This window comes from Poecile atricapillus, chromosome 6 (genome assembly GCF_030490865.1).
Source record: "Poecile atricapillus isolate bPoeAtr1 chromosome 6, bPoeAtr1.hap1, whole genome shotgun sequence".
Lineage (NCBI taxonomy): Eukaryota > Metazoa > Chordata > Aves > Passeriformes > Paridae > Poecile > Poecile atricapillus.
Window position 1 is genome coordinate 34,673,173 of NC_081254.1, and position 13,966 is coordinate 34,687,138.

Sequence of the window (13,966 nt, forward strand, 5' to 3'; positions counted from 1 at the left end):
ATTCAAAGCCTGGACTGAGGGCTCAGCGAGGGGCTTCACCCCAAAGTCAGTGAATGTGGGGTAACACCTCAGTTATTATCTGAAGATTACCAGCTACCATCTGAAGCTTAATTCTTCATTTCAGTAATAAAAAAATACCATAATTACAATAAAATCCACGAATAATCATAGCCACAAAATTTAAGAAACCCATTTTGAAACCCTGCATTCAAATGAGCTCTTTGCCAGATTAAATAGTCTACCTCATCTTAATCATTTTGCTTCTTAGGCTTAACATAATTTTCTCAGGTGCAATAGATAGAAAGACCCAGTTCAATATTTGTTTCCTAAGAAATTCAAGACACATTGATGATTGGATTGTATTAGAATACAGAATGTTAGGAAGCTGAATATTTACTGAGTTTAAAAAGATAAAAAGCTCCACATTGAGCATGTTTGACTTAAATTGCACCAGGAAAGTCCACAGCTGTTGTAAGCTTACACACGGAGCTGATGCCAAAGTCAATGGGAGGTTTGTATGTCGATAAGGGCAGCTCCAGAAACATTTAAACCTTCAGATTCAAAGAGAATAAACTAATTTCCCAGGAGAGAAAAAAAACATAATCCATTTAGGATGTCTAGTAAAAGATGGAGAATACAGCACTGGACTTGTCTCATTATGCTTGTGTATCACAGTCAGTCACTGGTTGATTTATATCCCACCATGAGCAATAAATCTCTCCCCTTGTATGTGTTTAAAAATTTGTCTCTCTTTCATGGTGCCTTTCTTCTATAATTAATCTTCTAACAGAGAATAGATATAATTTCCCCTTCCTTGCATCAGCTCCCTGTCATATTTTGACCATCTGAAGCAAGCAGGAGTTGTAAATGCTGGTGCTTGACAAAATGCCTCAGTACACGAAATAAAAATACCACCCCAACATTTCCTGATGACATTTTACAGGATACTCGAAATACGATACTGTGGCTTGTTAAGTGCTAGATTTTCAGCTGAATCCTTACAGGCAACTGGCAAAATTTTCTAAAATGTGTGTCTCAGTGATGAATGTAGATATGAGTAACTATCTGTCTGCTGAGTATTATATGTACTATACAACACTCTGACTCGAGTGAGTTAAAATAATGCTGGTAAATGTAATGCACAGTATTTATTATCTCTGCTCACAAAGCAGAGCTGTTCTCTTGTCTAACACATGTGTGTGCAAGGGGGGGGTGGGGGAATTTCCATTTGTTACTTAAATATTATTGAAGAAGTTTGTGAAGTTTGGCTGCAACCTGTGCCCAAAAATCTGGAGCTGCATGTGCAAAATCTGGGCAGCTGCTTAGGCAATATGCAGTTTTCTGTTTGTTGTATCTGTGACCCATATGCAATATCTACTCCCCACTCGCATGTTCAATTAACATTTCCTTCATATCTTGTGAATTTGGCAGGCAGAGCACTGGCAGATGATTAAGAGAATGTAGACCACAACGTGGTTTTGTGGATTCTGAGCTTTTTCCTTTGTTCATTTTAACGGTTTTTCCATCATTTCAGAGCCCTAACTGTGAACTGTGATTCTGGTTTCTGTTGTGCTCTCGAGCCAGTTTGAATGTCAAGATCTGGGTAATTGCAATTGGCAAAAACCATGAGAGAGTGATAAGGGTGTGTTGAACAATTATTAAGTACCAGGCCCTCTCTTGACATAAATCAAAATATTGGTGGTTTCACCTGAGGATTGGGTCCACTAGATGGTTTTAAACTGGGTTTATCGATTTCTTCCCTATGTGTAGGGCCTTCTTTTTATGGTATTTACAAATGGAAGGATGTGAACAGGATTTAGTGAGTTCCTCTGATGTGCAAGTGCTCACTTCCAAGGTCAGGCAACCGCATAACTAAATAAGTTCTATGCCTGTTCTTACACTTTGGGTATGTGACCCTAAAAACCTCTTTTCAGTAACCCTAAATCAGACTTTTTAGAACTTCTCTTATGTCTGAAAAAACCCAAAAACCCTAGAGATTAAACATGCTCCAGACAAATCCTTATGGAGCTTGATGACTGCTGCAGCTGTAGCCACACATATCACAGCATCCCAGACCAGCTGGGATTGGAAGGAACCTCAAAAAGCCCCCAAAAGCCCCCAAAAGCCCTCAAAAGCCCCCAAAAGCCCTCAAAAGCCCCCAAAAGCCACATTCCTGCCTCTGGCAGTGCTTTCCCTTCTGTTTGCCAGCACCTCTGGGAAATGATCTTGGTCTGCTTCAGGTCAACAGTAAAATCTTCTGGCAAGGATATTTCTTTTAAAAATAACTTTGAGAAGATATTTTAAACTAAATTAAAAAAAAAAACTCCAGCTGTATCAGAACATCTTTAAGAGGTTCCAAAAATGAGGCAGGAGTGGATGTGAATGGGAGGCTGGGAGGCACAAACTGGCTTTGCTGCAATGATTTGGGGTTCTTTGGCTGCAGTGAGCTTTTCCCAGTTCCCTGTTTCCACCCTGAGAGCTCTCCAAGTCTCTCAGACAATCACTCCTTCCAAAGAAAAAGGTGAAAATCCTGTCAAAGCCCTGTAGCTGTGCCACAGGTTGGGCTGGGGCTGCAAGAGCAGCTCAGCTGCCATAGAAGGATCCTTTAGGGCTTGGGAAGATTCCAGCGGTTTTCAGATGGTTTATATGGAAACTGCTCACTTTGAATCACCAGAGAGTCTAATTCTTAAAGTCCAAGAGGTTTAAGTCATTTGCAGAATGTGGATTTTTCTGGGCCTACATGCCTAAGGTATCATAGCTCCCTCACCTCTCTTAATGCTAAATGAAGTAGGCTCTCAATATCTTGTCCTCTACATTTTTTACGTGAATATCTCTGGAACAACCCCTTGGAAATGGCTTTTCACTGCTGTTAGATCTGTCTTCTCCCCACACTCAGTGTTCTTCTGATTAAACAAAGCTTAAAAGCAAAGGCAGAGACTTCACACCTCTGTCAGCTTGTGTTGACTCTAAAAATCCCTGATCAGCACTGCAGGCTCAGTTAGACCCTGGTCCCAGAGCCACTGAGTGTTTGCTTTGCTGGATTGTGAGGGCTGAGCACAGGATTTTGTGTCTGCAGAATCAGGGATTATGTCTTTGTAACCTCCCCAGACTGGAATAAGTGAGACCAATGACATCACAGCCTTAAATCTATTCCTTTTTAATTTGCTTTTTATGCTTTCAGCATTCAATATAGTGAAAAATTTCAATGGGTGAAGCTTTGGGGTATTTTTAAGGAAAACCATCCTGCTCCAAAAGGCAGCTGTCCCTGTTGGGAGGGTGTAAAAGTTTACATGGAGAAAAAGAGCTGTTGCAGCCTTTGTAAAATGTCAGCTTCTCACCTGTACTGGTGTGTTTGGTGTAAATATGTATTTAGGATTGTCAGTTTTAAAGCAAATACTGCTGAACTAAAGAACTGGAGAAGTTGCTGTAGTTTATCATACGTGTCTGTCTTTCTAAGGAGGAAGATTAGCCCTACAGGCTGTAAGTGCCCTTCAGAAGTGTGTGTGCCAAGAAGCAGAAGCATCAGGGCTGTGACAGCAGGCAATTGTGGAGTAAAATAACTTTTTTTTGTTGTTGAAAAAATGGTATTTCACATGATTTCTATATACCCAAAGGCACGAGTCCATTTGGCTGATTATTTACATACAAAGTCATGTGAAGAAAAGGATTTCCATTTGCAATTATTACTGAGTCATGGAATCATAGAGGGGTGTTGGGTTGGGAGGGAGCTTAAAACCCATCCAGTGCCACCCCTGCCATGGCAGGGACACCTTCCCCTGTCCCAGGATGCTCCAAACCCCATCCAGCCCAGCCTTGGGCACTGCCAGGGATCCAGGGGCACCCACAGCTGCTCTGGGCACCTGTGCCAGGGCCTGCCCACCCTCACAGGGAACAATTCCTGCCCCAAATCCCATCTAAATCTCTGCCAGTTTGAATCCATTTCCCCTTGTCCTGTCACCCCCTGCTCTCGTCCAAAGTTCCTCTCCATCTTTCTGGCATTAGAAAAATGTTTTCTAGTCACTGTAGTCCTACAATTAGAGCTTTAAAATAAATATTTTTTTAAAAAGTCATGCAAAGAGCAAAAAAAATCAAAAGTTCCCATTCCCTTGGGATTTGTATCCAGTGCTTTTTAATGAAATGCCAGAGCATCCCAGTGAGATATCAGTGGGAATGGAACCTGGACTGGCTGCAGCCTTCCCCTCTCTGCCCATCCCACTGTCCTGCTCTGTGTTGCTCTCCTGTTACTCTGAGCTCTTGAACAAAACATTAAAAAGCCCTGTCAGAGACCAAAGTGTTTTAATTTACCTCCTGACCACAAAACCCTTGTGCATAGACAGGTGAATTCTCCTCCTGCTTTGCTAATGGGATCAATGACCAACAGAGGGGAAAGAAGAATACAAAGGAAGAAATTGAGTGACTTTTGTGAGGAAAAAGTCAGTGAAAAGCTCGGTGCCCTCAGGGTCACACAGCAAACATGTGACAAGGCTGGGGACAAGTTCTCTGTGCTTTGTGCCCAGCCTCATTTGAGTAAAATAAAGCTACCTGCATCAGCCAGACTAAAGAATGGGTCTTTTTATAGCAGAAACCATAGGGCTTCCCAGATAAGACATTTGAAAACTATTATCACGTATTGCCTTGGAAAATAGAAATAGGTAACTAAGAGGTGCCTTGATTAACTTTATTTATACACATTTTGGGCATTTTTCTAATCCTTAGAATTTATTTTTTTTTCCACAGTGTTTTTCTTTTTGAAGATTATTTTAGGATCACAATTTCCATATATTTGGCAATCACTAATCATTCCCTTCTGAATTCTTGCAGGAATGTAACCTATTACCAATCCTTCCAGATACAGTTGGATATAAACATTTGTCCCAAGGTTAGACTATTAGGAGATTATTTGATTTTTTAAAAAGTTTTTAGGAGCTGGTTTTACAACTCCTTGCTGCAAGGACAGTAGGGTTGCTTGGATAAGGATTGTTCATACCACGAGAGGTAGAAAAAGTTTGGTCTGTGTGTTTAAAGAATTTGTTTTGTTTTGCAAATATTGAAAATAGCTGGTTTCCTATTTCTAAAAGCACCTAGAGCCAGTCTGAAGGAAGACAGTTATGAAACAACATTAATAGCTGCTGTAGATAAGGCATGTTTGATTATAAAATTATAAATATTCCACTATAATTTATTGCATTTAACTTTTTTGTATGACAATGGGGTGTAATTGCAGGGGCTATTTATTTAGGGGGGAATGGGAATATAAATGAAAACCTTTCTAAATTGCATGGACAAAGGGATGCACAGACCTCTTTGTAATGACAACACGTTTAAAGAGTGCCATGAGTTAACATGGATTTTAGGGTCCCAGGTAGGCTAAACTCTGAGAGTCTCCTAAGAGATATTCCAGAGAAATTAATCCATTAGTGCAGAGGCAGACACGTAAAATCCTCTGTGTCTAGAGTATAAAGGAATACAACAAAATAAATATTATTCCCGAGTTCAGATTTTGAATAATGGGGCCTGTGCTGTCTGTTCTGTTTACAATGGCTTGTGCTTTGTGGATACATATCAAATGTTGTAATATATTTTTATTACATAGAGTTAATGGTTAATACAAAGTGACATATATAAATAAATACATACTAAATCTGTATATTGTGATTTTGTTAACTTTACTGTTAATGAAATGTGATTATGACAAATGACTTGGCATGAGCTATTTTTTCATATAAAATTAATGTTTTAAAAAGTCTGTTTCGTTTCATTGTTGCAAAAGTCAAGCCTGTGGTGTCATTGCAATGATCTGACCTGCTCAGTCCCTCCCATTTTTTTGGAGAACAGCTACAAAGCCCATTGCAATGGGAATATTGCTTCATTCCAATATGAGCAGCACAAGTGGAATAATTGGAGAATCTGAATACACAAGGCTTATTGTGTGTCTAGTCTTGAATATAAGCTTAGCCTTAGCACACGTGATTCTACTAAAGTTTAGTAATTCCCTGACATCTCGGGCAGCCCTCAGGGTTGGTGTGAGACCAAGGTTGAGGGGATTCCTTTTCCTGCTCCCTGAACATCCTCCCCCATTCAGAATTCCCACAGAAAGGTCTCGGGTTGGAGGCTCTTCCTCAACAGCATGAAAGTGTCAAACCCTGCACAGGGCAAAACTTCTGCTCCTCCCAGAGCAGAGTTTTTCATTTTCCATGGAAAGTCCAAATTCTTGGTCCCCAAATGTTGGGTTTTTTTTCTGATTTACAGGGATTGATCATTAACACTTTAATAATTAAAAATGAATTTTGTCAACAACACGGAATCACAGAATAGTTTGGATTGGAGTGGACCTTAAAGGTTATCTCATTCCACACCCTTGGACAGAGACAGCTTCCACTCACTGCAATCAGCAACATTTTCTTCTCCCTGTGATCTCCAGACAGAGATTTGAGCTGGAGATTAAATTCCACTCCAGTGCACAGATTAGGCCTCTTAAGGGCCCTTTTGCTTCCCATACAGGTGTTAAATCTCCACTGTAGAAAAGCAGAAGAGATCCCAGAAGAGCTGAAAACTCTCCGACATCAAATCATTTCTGATTTAACCAACACGATTCTTTTGTGCTGTGCCTTTGATTCCCACTCCCCTCCATTATTTTAAATAACTATTTTCTCCACCTTTCTCTGTGCCAGGCACACATTAACACGGGTCTCCACAGATTATCACCCTGCTCTCACACAGACAGCAGGGCTGGGTGAGGTAAATCATTTATTCACGTTCAGCCTGTAGCCACTTTTAATTTGCACCGAGAGCAAGGCACAAATCAGGCTCTGATGGCAAAGATTTCACTGTTATCTTTGAAAGGAGAGGCTGGCTCTGCAAACCTCAGCACAACAATCGTGTTCTCAACGGGGGGAAAGGCATTTCCCAGAACCACAGCTCCATCCTGGGCTCCAGGCTCAAACAAACAGGCACAGGAAAGCTGCTAACACCATGTGAGTGATTCTGGGACGCTGTTCCCTCTCTGAATCTGTGGGAGGTTTTATTTTCCTCCGGTCTCCATTACAACTTTTTTTTTTCATCCCTCAGGAAGGACCTAAATATTGTCTTTCACAGTACAAAGGCAAATGCAAAGGAATATTAATTCCTGGAAAGTTTCGCCTGGAGATTTAGCAGAGACAGAATAATTACCCTGGAAAAGGCAAGGCAGTGGAGTTTCAAAGGACTTGCCATCCATACCATTATAGATCTTTTTTTCTTTTGCCAGCATCATGCTAGAACCAAGTTAAAAGCCTCCTGCCAACTTCTGCTGGCCTGGCTTTGGGAAGAAAGCAGCTGCAATCCAGCAAGACAGCGGGCACCTTCCCAGCCTGGCAAGGTACCTCAAGCAATGCAAATATTTCTTTGAGTCCTCTGTAGCATGTGCAGTGTGGAAGAGGAGCCCAGGCAGAGCTGCTGGGGTCCCAACACAAAAGGAAGAGCTCAGGTGTGACCCTGAGCCCCTCAGGTCCCTGACCCTGGAGCAGCACCAGGGAACACAGAGGCTCTGGAGGGAAAAGTCTGGGAGACATTTAATGGCTTCTGGGACATTTGATGATGAGCTGCTGACTGAAATTGGTATTAGGTCTCTTTGTGTGGTTGCACAGAGTGTTTTCCTGCTGGGGTGCTGGAATATCCCGTGCAAACATGATGGAAATATCCATTTGGATCAGAGGGATGGAGCCCCTCTGCTCTGGGACAGGCTGGGAGAGCTGGGGGGGCTCAGCTGGAGAGGAGAAGTTCCAGGGAGAGATCAGAGCCTCTAAAGGGGCTCCAGGAGAGCTGGAGAGGGACTGGGGACAGGGGATGGAGGGACAGGACACAGGGAATGGCTCCCAGTGCCAGAGGGCAGGGCTGGATGGGATTTTGGGAGGGAATTTCTCCCTGTGAGTGTGGTGTCAGTAAAAAAACCATTGTCCCTTGTCCTGTCCTGCAATGTCCCCCTCCCTTGCTTTTAGAACCCCTCCTTAAGCTACAGAATAACCCAGAAACAAACAGCAAACCTGGCAGGACTCTGAGGGTCAGAACTGATCCATGCTGAGTTTTTTCTCAACTTGGACAGAAGAGCAGAGCCAGGCTTGCACTTTCCTCCATTAATATTTGCTAAGGCCTACACTTTCTCAGGGTAGCAAATCCTTGTTTTACCACTATGAGAAAAAAACCCCCGAGATTCAGAGGTTTTAATACACACAAAGTCATCATTTGTTAATTTTTACAAGGCTACTTTTTCCTTCCATTTTTTCTGGTCTAAAGATTGCTTTCAGCGCTTTGTCATCTGTCCTCATTTAATCCATTTCAAAATTTATCCTTGCAGCATGAAACATTGCTGTTGATCCCATTAACTGTCTTCTAATAATTGCAGGGTTTAAGAAAGCTAAGGACAAAAACTGACTGAAATTAAGCTTGAAATGAATAAGAACATGAAAAAAAATGAGTAGGAGTATGGTAATTACATGCTTATGACTGTGACATTAGGCAAAAGAAAACAGAGCAGCAGATGGTATCTGAATCTAAAGAAAAATGTAAATTATGATGAACTCACACCATTCCCTAAATAATGGTGTGTTTAGCAGCAGGTAGATGTTCCATGTAAAGAAGTGCTGCCTGATAACTCAAGGACATACACCCAATCCATATCAGCATCCTTTATTAGATAAGAAATTGATGAAAAATTATTATTTTATCAGTTTCTGTGTACTGCAGGGCCTGTACCTCGCTTTCCTGGCCATCTCTACCATTGTGCTTGTCAATAAACTCAAATTTGTGTTGGTATTTCTCACTGGTAGTGACATAAAACCTCATCTTCTCCTGTGACCTTGGTAGCCTTAACACAGCTATTGCAGCCTGGGTCTGTTTGTTAAAGGTATTTTTTCTCCTTCTCTGTCCCTTCTTTGCAATGTGAAAGAAAGAAGAGGAAGGGAATATATTTTTATGCATTTTTTCATATTTATATACTTCTATATTTGTAGCACCTATAAATATGCATGGGCTTTACAACCATATCCCTCCAAAGGAATACTACAAAGGCAATAAAATCTATTATCTGTTAAAAAAACCAGTCAATTAATTTTATAGAAGATATTAGTATTTTGTAATTATAATTTCCGCTTCTTCCACATCAGGAGGACTGAAAGAATATTTCTGCCTAGCAGCAAACAATGAATATACATGGGCAGTGAGATCATCTCAGAAGAACTTGGAGTTACTTTGTTTTCCCCTCTATTTTTTGGCCAGCGTTCACAGACTCCTTCCAGGGACTGAGGCATGTTCTTGCTATGGTAAAAATGAGCAGAGTAGATTGAGTTGATTAGGTGACACAGATATTACCTGTGCCTTTCCAGTTTTACTTTTTCTTCCTCCATAACCCAAATTCCATGTGTGTTCCAAAAGCTCCATGGATTTTAGGAGGGAGGCAAATACCCAGTGTGGCCCCATGTGAGCTCCATTACACCATCCCAGCTTGTCTTACACTGAATTTTCTCTTTCCCCTGTCCACCCCATCTCCCACCAGCTCTTCCCATGCCCCACAGATGGGTTGGCAAATTCCAGCTTGTTATTCCCCATATTTTGCTCTTTTTAATGGATGCAGGTGCACACTCTGCCGCTTTCCCCAGGAGCCCACAGCTCTTAATCATCCCATTAAAGTGATTCCATCCTCACCATCATTTTCACATTAGGATGATCTGCTTTAACTGCACACACAGAGATGTTCAAATTGTTTGTTGTAAGCAGCTGATGGAGTTTAGGTCTGTTTGCTTACAAATTACCCCCTGCCTGCTTGAAGGGTTAGAGGGCTGCTGAGTCACTGGAGTTATCCAAGATATTTCAGGTGTTTGGGGCTATTTGCTGCTTACAGAGCAAATGTGACAAAGTGTGACAAATGGTGGCTGGAATGCCAAGGGCTCTTTGCAGGGAGCTCCTCAGCTGGTGGCAGTGCCTGATCTTCAGGAGGTCTCCTGAGTTTTTATCCTCAGTAATTTGTGTGTGCACAGAGCCTTCTGCAGCAGCAGTGCAAGAGGAGCAGCCTCAGCACTACCCAGGGGCTCTGTGGACAGAGCACTGAGGTATTAAACCATTAAAAAAATAATATTATTGTCCCTGCTGTGGCCACAGGACCAGGGCAGTGCCTGTCCCCTGTGTCACCCTGGATCAAATCCTGTGTCCAGTTCTGGGTCCTTCATGACAAGACATGGAGGGGCTGAAGCGTGTCCAGGGAAGGGAAAGGAGCTGGGAAAGGGCTGGAGAATTCCTGAGGGAGCTGGGAAGGGGCTGGAGAATTCCTGAGGGAGCTGGGAAGGGGCTGGAGAATTCCTGAGGGAGCTGGGAAGGGGCTGGAGAATTCCTGAGGGAGCTGGGAAGGGGCTCAGCCTGGAGCAAAGGAGGCTCAGGGGGAATTTCTGGCTCTGCACAAGTCCCTGGCAGGAGGGGACAGCCGGGGGGATTTGGGATCTGCTCCCAGGGAACAGGGACAGGAGGAGAGGGAATGGCCTCAGGCTGGGCCAGGGGAGGTTTAGGTTGGATATTGGGACAATTTCTTCATGGAAAGGGTTGTCCAGCCCTGGCAGAGCTGCCCAGGGCAGTGCTGGAGTCCCCATCCCTGGAGGGATTTAAAAGCTTTGTGGATGTGGTACCTGGGGACGTGGCAGGAGGAATGATCAGACTCAGAGATCTTACAGGGCATTTCCAGCCTGAGGAATTCTATTACATGAAAGGCTCCATAAATTTAAGAATACATCTCAAATTACATTTTCATTAGTAGTTTGCTCCCAGCAGCACCCACAATGTGCTGGACCTTTTGTAAACATCCAGGTGTGGATGGGTCATGAACTTTGATGTAGAAAATCCTCCTACTTTCCCAGTGGGAATCAGATAAAGGGCAACTCTTGGCAAGCTTTGGGATATTGATAAGAAAGTCTATCAAATGCAGTGACAGAGGGGCTGGGCAGTTTTATCCTGACATCAGCAGGCTTTGTATGGTTTCAGCAGATGAAAATCTGTTACTTCTCTCTAAAGTGTCTGTACAACCTGGCATGAACTGTGGCCAAATTCCCAAATATTTCAAGGTAGCATTCTAAGTCACAAGAGACTCTGGGTTTCATCAGCAGGGTGGGGCTTTTGTTTTGTTTGTTTTCTTTTTCCTTCTTTTCTTTTTTTGGCTGGTGGGAGGGATGTTAGAACCCCATTTTACATCCTGAGTTCTTAGGCTCACTGAAATTGGAGGAGATGCAATCAGGGAAGCAGATAAACACTGGGGACTCCTACACTCTGCTCTGATTGTTACTTTATTAAGGCTGCATTTGTACAATTTGGGGTTTCTAATGTGGAGCAATTGGGAGCCCTGCAGTGCTGATGCCCCCTGAGGGCTGCCTGCCCTCCTCATTTCTTGTGTGCTCACACAATCACACACCCCACTGCTGCTGTGGGTCACAGAGATCCATTTCCACTTCGTTTTTAACACCTTGGTTTGCTCCTTCCTCCCCATCCATCCTTTATATTTCCCTTTCTAATAACAGGCATTTGTTTTATTTTTATTTGGAAATGGTTGATTTCAACATCCTCAGCATTTCAATCAATAGTTGATTGTCAAATCACAAACCCAGGGCAGGAATGCTGCTCTGACCATCCCATATCCTGCCCTGGGTTTTTAGCAGCTTTGAGGTCCTTTGGTGTGAAAAATACCCACTCAGTTTTCTGCCAGATCCCAGATTTCAGCACAATTTTCCATTCTGATAAACTCCTTATCAGCGTTTGCTGAAATATAATTTGCCACCATCTGCTTCTGAACTCTCTGGCTTGGCCTGGCAATTTTGAAATGCCACCACTTATGATGTCCTTTGTTCACCTCAGTGGCTGCTTCAGGAACAAGGACTATTTGAAAATTCAGGAAAAGCAAATTTATTCAGGAAAAATAGGGGACTAGAAGATTTCAAGTGGAATTTTGTTCTCCATCCTTCAGTTTTCCCTCTGTAATTGAAGTTCTGTTTCTCCCACCCCAATCTCACACTTTTTCTGGTCTCATTTCCCAAAAATCTACCAAGTTCCCTGCAGAAGACAGGGATGAGTTCTAGGGAGGCTCTATTGATTTAGATTTCTATTAAATCAATCATGCAGCAGTCAAGGCCTTAATAATACATCTAAAGACTGTGATAATCTGAAAAGTACCCTCTGGAGACTGGTACTGCTTTAAAAATGATACATTAATTCTGAAGCTGAGATGGAAATCAGCAATTAATTTCTGTGGACACTTTTATTAGTGAAAAACCTATTTTAAAATGCTGGATCTTCTCCAAATCAGGTATGTTCTGCACACAATGCTGAGGGTGCATTGACTGAGGGTGTTGCTGGTATCAGGACCATCAGTACACAAATTTACAGTGACTCAGAGTCATCAAACTGCTCCTTGATGACCTTTTTAGGGCAAAAGTCACATTAAGTGTGCAAGTAAAAGCAGATAAATGTCTCTGAAGAACAACTCTCAAAGTCCTAACACTCAAGGAATTTGTTTTAGTATTTAAAAATAACCACATATCAAGCAAGAGTAGCAAAGCCCCCTAGAATTAAACTGAAAAAGGAGATTTAACAGTTTATGTCTCTCTGGTGGAGCTGTTGATTGATTGTCTTGGTCCTTCAGTGCAATCATTGGGGTTTGAATGTTCCCAGAAATCATTATGCTCATTACAGTGGCTCCAGCTGCCCTTCATTAGCCTAATATTGAAAAATAAGGCAGATACAGGGTAGATCATAGAAACAGAATGTTTATCCCTTCATTTCTCACTCCTCTCCCACTTATTCTGTAAATTCACCTCTTCTGCTTGTGAGGGCAACCTTGGAGAGATGATCCCTGAGCTGAGCCAGAGCTTGGCCAACCCAAATTAATGATTCCATTCTCATGTGAGTTCCAGGGCTCACAAAACTGTAATAAATATCAATGTGATTTTAACACTTTTTACACTGAGGCCACGGAACCACACCCAGATCCTTGTGGTAAGAAACAGATCTCAGATTTAAATCCCCCTGGTGTGGTTAAGTGAGATTCTGCTGCCATGGATCCTTATTAACCCAGGTATTGAATTTCTGTCACATCTAAACCACAAAAAGTAATTCCATTTTTCATATTTTTACTTGCTGGCAATAGGGCTGGATGAATATTTAATCTTTAAATGACAGTTTACTCTGAATGCTCTTTTTTGTTGCTTTTGGGACAGCAGTTAATAAGAATGATTGGGCTGTTGACATAAGTGATGTATTGAATTTTAGAAAGCAGCTGCTGCAAATTAAGGGAGAGAGTTAATGACTAGAATAATTAAAATATCAGGTGGTTGAGATTATTTAGTGCAATAATAGGTGGGAATTGTTACTGCTTTCTCTAAACACCACCACTATTTCTGAATACACAGGGCAGTGCTCTTTTGTAGTGTTTTGGTGGAGAAAAAAACCAGTTTCAAAAGTGCTGCTGCTGTAATGTGAAAATCCAAGTGCTCTCTCCAGATGGGATGCTGGCACTCCAGCCATGCTCCAGGGACCCTCCCTGATGAAGCTGCACCTTCCCCTGGGAGAGAGGAGTGCTTGAAAGGGGGCTGGTCTGAAGATCAGTTTAGTAAAGGGCAGGAAATTGTGGGATATTGGTTAATCCAGCCCGTGGGAATCACCAAACACCAGCGAGGGGAAGGTGGATTTAACATCTCTGAGTGTGACACCCAGCAGGTGAACAATGCCACTCAAACACCTGAAAAGGCAGATTAAATATTAAAAACGTGCACCTGTAAAGTACCTTTGTGTTCACTGCCTGGAGTTTTTTTTACAAGCGGTCAAAAATCCAATTATTGTCATTTTTTTACTGATGAAAACATTAATTTACATGTTAAGTTGAAATGCCGTGCCAAAAATCGTTGAGTCAATATGGCTCCTCTGAAATTTGTGAAATGTATAAAAATATCCTTTATCTGCC